Source organism: Nicotiana attenuata, unplaced genomic scaffold (genome assembly GCF_001879085.1).
Source record: "Nicotiana attenuata strain UT unplaced genomic scaffold, NIATTr2, whole genome shotgun sequence".
Taxonomy (NCBI): Eukaryota; Viridiplantae; Streptophyta; class Magnoliopsida; order Solanales; family Solanaceae; genus Nicotiana; species Nicotiana attenuata.
In genome coordinates, this window is record NW_017670581.1 from 494985 (window position 1) to 501674 (window position 6690).

General features: G+C 37.1%; 1 long non-coding RNA gene across 1 annotated transcript; it reads left to right on the forward strand.

The window, feature by feature from the left end:
- Window positions 1-5896: 5896 nt before the first annotated feature.
- Window positions 5897-6294, forward strand: LOC109241201. Its single transcript, XR_002070201.1, has 2 exons — window positions 5897-6076; window positions 6215-6294. It is a non-coding gene; the product is annotated as an uncharacterized LOC109241201 (long non-coding RNA).
- Window positions 6295-6690: the final 396 nt, after the last annotated feature.

The window sequence follows — 6690 nt, forward strand, 5'->3', positions numbered from 1 at the left end:
TGGTTGGATCATTCAATAATTCTCCATCAGTGGGAGTAAGTTTCAGATTTTGTTCCATTGGAAACTTGTCTGGGCTTGCTCCTAGTAGACCAGAATCTTGTAAAATATCTAATGCATATTTTCTTTGAGACATGAAAATACTTTTATGTGATCGAGAAAATTCAATACCCAGAAAATACTTCAAATTTCCAAGATCTTTAATGCGGAAGCGTTTGAGAAGAAAACTTTTGAGACGCTCGATTTCATGAAGATCATTTCCTGTGAGAAGTATATCATCAACATAGACCAGGATTGCAGTAAATGAAGTACCTTGAGCCTTGAAGAAAAGAGAATAATCGGCTTTTGATTGTTCATAACCAGCCTTTTGAATAGTTTCTGAAAATGTAAGAAACCAATTTCTTGATGCCTGTTTAAGACCATATAGAGATTTGTGTAGCCGACATACAACATTCTCCCCCTGTCGGCGAAGACCGGGTGGAGGTTCCATATACACTTCTTCATTCAAGTCACCATGAAGGAACACATTTTGGACATCTAATTGGTAAGCAAACCAATTGCGCCCGACAGCAACAGTAAGAAGGCAACGAAGTGTAGTAAGTTTAGCTGTTGGAGAAAAGGTTTCCTGATAATCAATACCCTCTACTTGAGTGTACCCTTTAGCTACAAGACGAAGCCTTATATCGATCAATTGTACCATCTGATTTGTACTTGATTTTGTAGACCCATTTACATCCGATGGCTTTATGGCCAGCAGGAAGAGGTACCAAACTCCATGTATTGTTTTGTTGGAGTGCTTCTAATTCTGTATTCATGGCTTGTTTCCAGTGAGGATCAATAACAGCTTGTTCATAAGTGGTAGGCTCGGTATGACATGTAATGTTAGCTAAAAAGGTACAATGTGCAGATGACATACGAGAGTATGAAATAAAATGAGAAAGAGGATAACGAGTACCTGATTCAGAACTTGGTCTCGAGTTGGAATGATTGGCTTGTGATGACAGTATGTAGTCTTTATGCCATGTCGGAGGTTGCTTAACACGGAGGGATTGTCTTGCCGGAGCTATAGAAGGATCTATAGAGTTGGAAATATGTGTTGTCGACCTGGTTGAGGGACTAAGTGCGCTGTCAGGTGCACTAGTAGGTTCAGCCAGAGGTGAAGTTGCAGAAGTTGTAGGTTGATCATGTGAATTATCTGATGCTTCAGTGAGTTCGGGTGGATTAAATGGTTCAGGAGATATAGTAGAATTATCTGTATCAAAACACTCGACATGTTGAGGTTGGTGAGATGAAATGTTGGTGGAAGATGGTGGTATAAGCTGCAAATTTTCTGTCAGGTCCGAAGAAAAACTATGCATTGCAGAATCAAGATTTGGTGATATTGAGAACGGAAAAGTGGTTTCTAAAAATTTAACATCTCGGCTCACAAAAATTATTTTTTTATCCAAATCATAAAGTTTGTAGCCTTTTTGACCTGTAGGATACCCAACAAAAATACAACGTTTGGCACGAGAATCAAATTTATGAGTGGGATGAACAACTGTGGCGTAACAGAGACAACCAAAAACTTTCAAATGATCAAGTGATGGTGGATGATTATACAATAATTCAAAAGGTGATTTGGAAGATAATAATGGCGAAGGAAGTCTATTGATAAGATAGACCGCGGTCAACACGCATTCGCCCCAAAAGGTGAGAGGTAAGTGAGATTGAAAACGTAATGCTCTCGCAACAACTAAGATATGACGATGTTTACGTTCAACTACTCCATTTTGTTGAGGAGTTGAAACGCAAGTTCGTTGACATTCGATACCTTGCGACTGGAAAAAGTTTTTCATGGATAAAATTTCTCCGCCGTTATCTACTCTTATGGTTTTGACTGAGGCATCAAATTGGGTATGAGCAAATGCAATAAAAGATTTTACTAGATCTTGGGTATCCGACTTTTTTTTCATAAGAAACACCCAAGTGCACCTTGTAAAATCATCTACAATAGTAAGAAAGAAACGTGCCCCTGAATGTGTAGGCACCCTATGTGGACCCCAAATATCACAATGTAAAAGATCAAATGGATTATGAGTTGATATTGAACTTGATGAAAATGGAAGTCTAGTTTGTTTGGCCATAAGACAAACAGTACAATTATTCTCCAAAGATTCATTATGAGAAGGCAATGATGGAGAAACTAATTTAAAACAAGATGGTGACGGATGGCCAAGGCGCATGTGCCATAAATTTGAGGGTTGAGAAACTTGATGAGAGGCAGGTATCTTTTGCAAGGGAGACATGTAATAGAGGCCGCCACGCTGTTTACCCAAGCCAATCATCTTCCCCGTAACCAAGTCCTGTAAAGTACAGAAAGTGGGAAACAACATGGCACAACAATTCAAAGCATTAGTGACTTTGCTTGCAGACATCAAATTTAAGCGAAAAGAGGGAACACATAAAACATCATTTAAGGTGATCTCTGAGTTGAAAGGTATAGTGCCTGTGCAAGTGATAAAAGCTGAGGATCCAATGGGTAAGTTAACAATTGGTATTGACGGGGATTCTGTTTTGGTAAAAAGTGTGGAATCAGAAGCTATATGATCAGTAGCTCCACTATCCAAAATCCATGGTTTACTAAATATGGAATTAATTGAAACATTTGGAAAAAGAGAAGAACCTGCTGCATTTGCATAAGCATCGGCATTACCAGTGGCATTATTTTGTGTCATCATAAATAAAGCACGAGCGATTTGTTGAAGTTGACTTGTAGAAAGTCCATGTGAAGAACTGTTGCTCTCTTGAGTATGAATACCATGTGAAGTTTGGGAAGAATCCATAGCATTAGCAGATGGAAGGGTATTGTGCAAATTACCTTGGCTCCTACGTGAGGGTTGCTGGCCATTTTGGTTGTTTGATTTGTTTGAAGCCCAAGTGCCATTTTTAAACTTACATCTATCTTCTGTATGGCCCTTTTTGTCACAATAATTGCAATGAAATTTAAGAGTTCTGCAATTTTCAATTGTATGTCCCTCTCTGTTGCAGTGTTCACAATACTTATTTTTGAACTTGTTTGAAAAATTGATTGGACGACTTTGAACTGTAGCAGCAATGGAAAAATTTTCAATTGATTCCAACGACATACCTCGCTGCGTTTCTTCTTGTATAGCAAGAGAGTAGGCTTGACGTACATTCGGTAATGGAGACATCATGAGAACATTTGAACGGACAACATTGTAAGTGTCATTGAGGCCCATGAGAAATTGCATTACGCGATCTTCTTCCATCTATTCACCATGTGCTTTCATCTGGTTCCAAGTGGGGATAGATCGATGTGTGTCTAATTCATCCCAAAGACCTTTGAGTTTTGTAAAATATGCAGAGACCGACATTGTACCTTGTGAAAGAGATGCCAATGACTTTTGGATCTGATAGATAGCTGGTGCATTCTTTTGCGAGAATTGATCTCTAAAATCCTCCCATACTTGGTTAAGCGGTCTTAGCATGAATGACTCCTTTGGCTAGATCGGGCTCCACTGAATGTGTAAGCCATGATAGAACCATGTTGTTACATTGATTCCATTGCGCATATTCTGTTGGTTGTTCCGTCTCTAGAGGTGGTTTGATAGTTCCGCTGATAAAGCCAATTTTGTTCTTGGCTGTGAGGGCATGTATCATGGATTTACTCTATGATGGATAGTTGGTGCCGTTCAGTTTCACTGGAACGAGCATATGATTGGGGTGATCTGAAGGATGAACAAAATATGGATGAGATTGGTCCAAACCAATGCTTTGCTGGATGGTTTTTGAAGTATCAGATTGGTAGATTGGTGTTTCGTCTTTGTCGTTCACCATTTTCTCGAGAAAATGGTGGTTGCTCTGATACCAAGTTAAAAATGAAACAAAGAAGCTTCTGTGAAATAAGAGAATTAGCTGAAGATGTGTATTTTCATTTACAAAATTAGCTGCATATATATACAGATGCTAAGAATCAGTCTAAGCCTAATTTTAAGCTTCCATAATCGTGATCCACATTCTGTGGGATTTGATTTACAATTAATAAGGAAAGTAAATATACTACATTAACACAACATATTTCTTAACAATACTATCTATTGATTTGACTTATGTGTTGGGAGTAGATACGTTCTTGTTTTTCCGAGCGCTGTTCTTCTACGTAGGTAATACCTACGTCTCCGCTGGTACGTTCTTGATTTCCTGTAAAAATTTTCTGGTTAACTCACTTTAATTTGCTTCCATTGTTCCTTATTCAATCTCTTAACATTATTTAATCTTGAGGTTATATCTGACGGTCTGCCCGAGTGACCGCCCAGTTTGTACTTTAAATATGGAACTTCTTTTGTTTTGTGTTGTGTATTTCGTGTCTCGCTCTTCTGCTATTCCATCTTGTCGTCTCTTTACTCGCTTGTTAATAGGTGAGTTTTCTGTTATCTCTCTTCATTCTCTTTCTTTGGATTTCTATAGCTGCATTGATGGACTGCAGAGACACTGCTGGGATGTAGGAAATTATAAAAGGAAAAAGATCAAATCAAAGTTAAGAAAGAAGTAAGGGGACACTACTGGAGAACCTTCTCTGCAAAACATAAGTTTTTGGTACAGTAGAACTTTTGAAATGATAACACTGTGCTGGACTTCACTGACTACCAAATACACATGGAAAAAATCAAATAGCCATGCATGGTCTTCAATTTGTAACTCATAGTGCAAACTTTGTGTTCCAACTGTCGCTACACTTAGGTTATCAAACAAAATAGTATTAAAACATCGAAACAGTGCGGTTGTTCTCTTATTTTATTATGTGTGTATTTATTTTATCAGTCACCAAATTGATGATGTCCTCTTTTTGTTCTTCTCTTTTTCCTGTGTGGAGTTCTAATTGTTGTGCATGACGAAAGAGTAATCATCTTACTATTGCGTTACTTCTTATCCTAATTGTTGAATTAAAATTGCAATCCCCATTAGTTTTTTAATACAAGAGAAAGAAATCCATCTGCTTACGTAATCACAATTTAGGTATTTCTCCGGCATAGGCTATGTTAAGAAGTGAAAGTCAGAAGTGCTATATGAAATTAACGCCAGCCATATATTCTCTTGCCGAATATCTTGGAAAAAACTTCAATATTGTCTAAGTTTTAAAGCTTTTTTGGATTGATTACTTACGCCCTTAATATATAATCCTCTATTTGTCGAAAAGGATATCTTTGCACTATCTCTGCACTCACGTTCTTTGGAATTCGTCTTATTTTTGTTGCCAAAAAGATTTGCTACCAAAAGGACTAAGCAATTCGGCCCCAGCCAATACCAACATAAATTTGTATCTACATGTATGGCTGATTATTTCTCTGTATGTTGTATGTTGTTGTAGACAGTATAGGGAACCAATTTCCAACAGTAAATATATAGGGGAAAATTGGTGACTCCATGTCTCCAAAGCATTTTCTGCCTATAGTTGACAGGTTTATAAGTGTGCCTTATGCTAAGTTGTTCCCCTATGTTGTAGCTGTGAATTTTATCCAGCGATAAATTTAAGCTCTCCTGGAATTTATTGTGAATTAATCGTATTACCATTTTATGAATATTGGCTCAATTGTGAATACATCAACTTTTCGTGTTCCTAAACTGATATGCACGTATATTTTATCATTGACTAGGTATTCTGTTTTTGGGTTGCATTTTCCGCAATGCTTTATAAATTACAATTCCTATAGAGATTTGTCAGGAACAACATCGACTGAATAAGTGGGTAACTGTGGTTATGATGGCACTCATATTGTGCTTGTTGGTTGTTTGAACATGTTGATACTCTACATTTGTATGTCTCTCTATTTATATATGTACAAACTTTTATAAAGGTTCAAGAAGAACAGGCATACACGGTCCTATATAGGGAAAGACAGAGAAAAATATGGAGACAAGCTCGCCTGTTCTTCACTTACTTGATATCTACCGCAAAAGTAAGGGTTTCTTTACCGTACAGGGTACCTATCAAATTCGAATGGGTTGTCTTCGACGGATTCACTGTTGAAGAGGTTGAATACTTCTTTATTTTAAACATGATGCACAGGTGGAAAAGGTATGTTTTAGCATTTTGTGAATCCAGCTTTTAAACGGAATCATTTCCATGCAACTGACAAAAAAACACAAATGGTTTTTATGGAACTGTATCTGTTATTGGTATATTTACAACATGTTCTTTGTCGGTTGCTGACAGTAGTGGAAGCAAGCTAGATGCACAGGTTGCTGAATATCCAATAATTGGAGCAAAACAAATTGCACGAACTAACTATGCGGGTATGCAGAAACTTAGGCGTTTTTGTATCTGTAAAGAACTGTTATGAATTCTTTGTTGGAAAAAAAAATAATTTAGGAGAGCAAGACAACAAAACACTCAAACACTCACAACTCACTTTAAGAATGGAGAAGAAATGATATTTTTCATTCAACTTGACTTGTTTCAAATGGCTAGCATACATGGGTATTTATAGTAGAACTCCTACATGTATCTAGCCTAAACTTCATGTAAACACACTAACTAAATTCACATTAGTCTACACTAGTTCATACATCTCATAATGAAGTTCACATTAGTCTACACTAGTTCATACATGTAATGAAGTTCACATTAGTCTGCACTTGTTCATACATCTCATACTAATATGAACTAATCTAAACATATTTAATATAAAT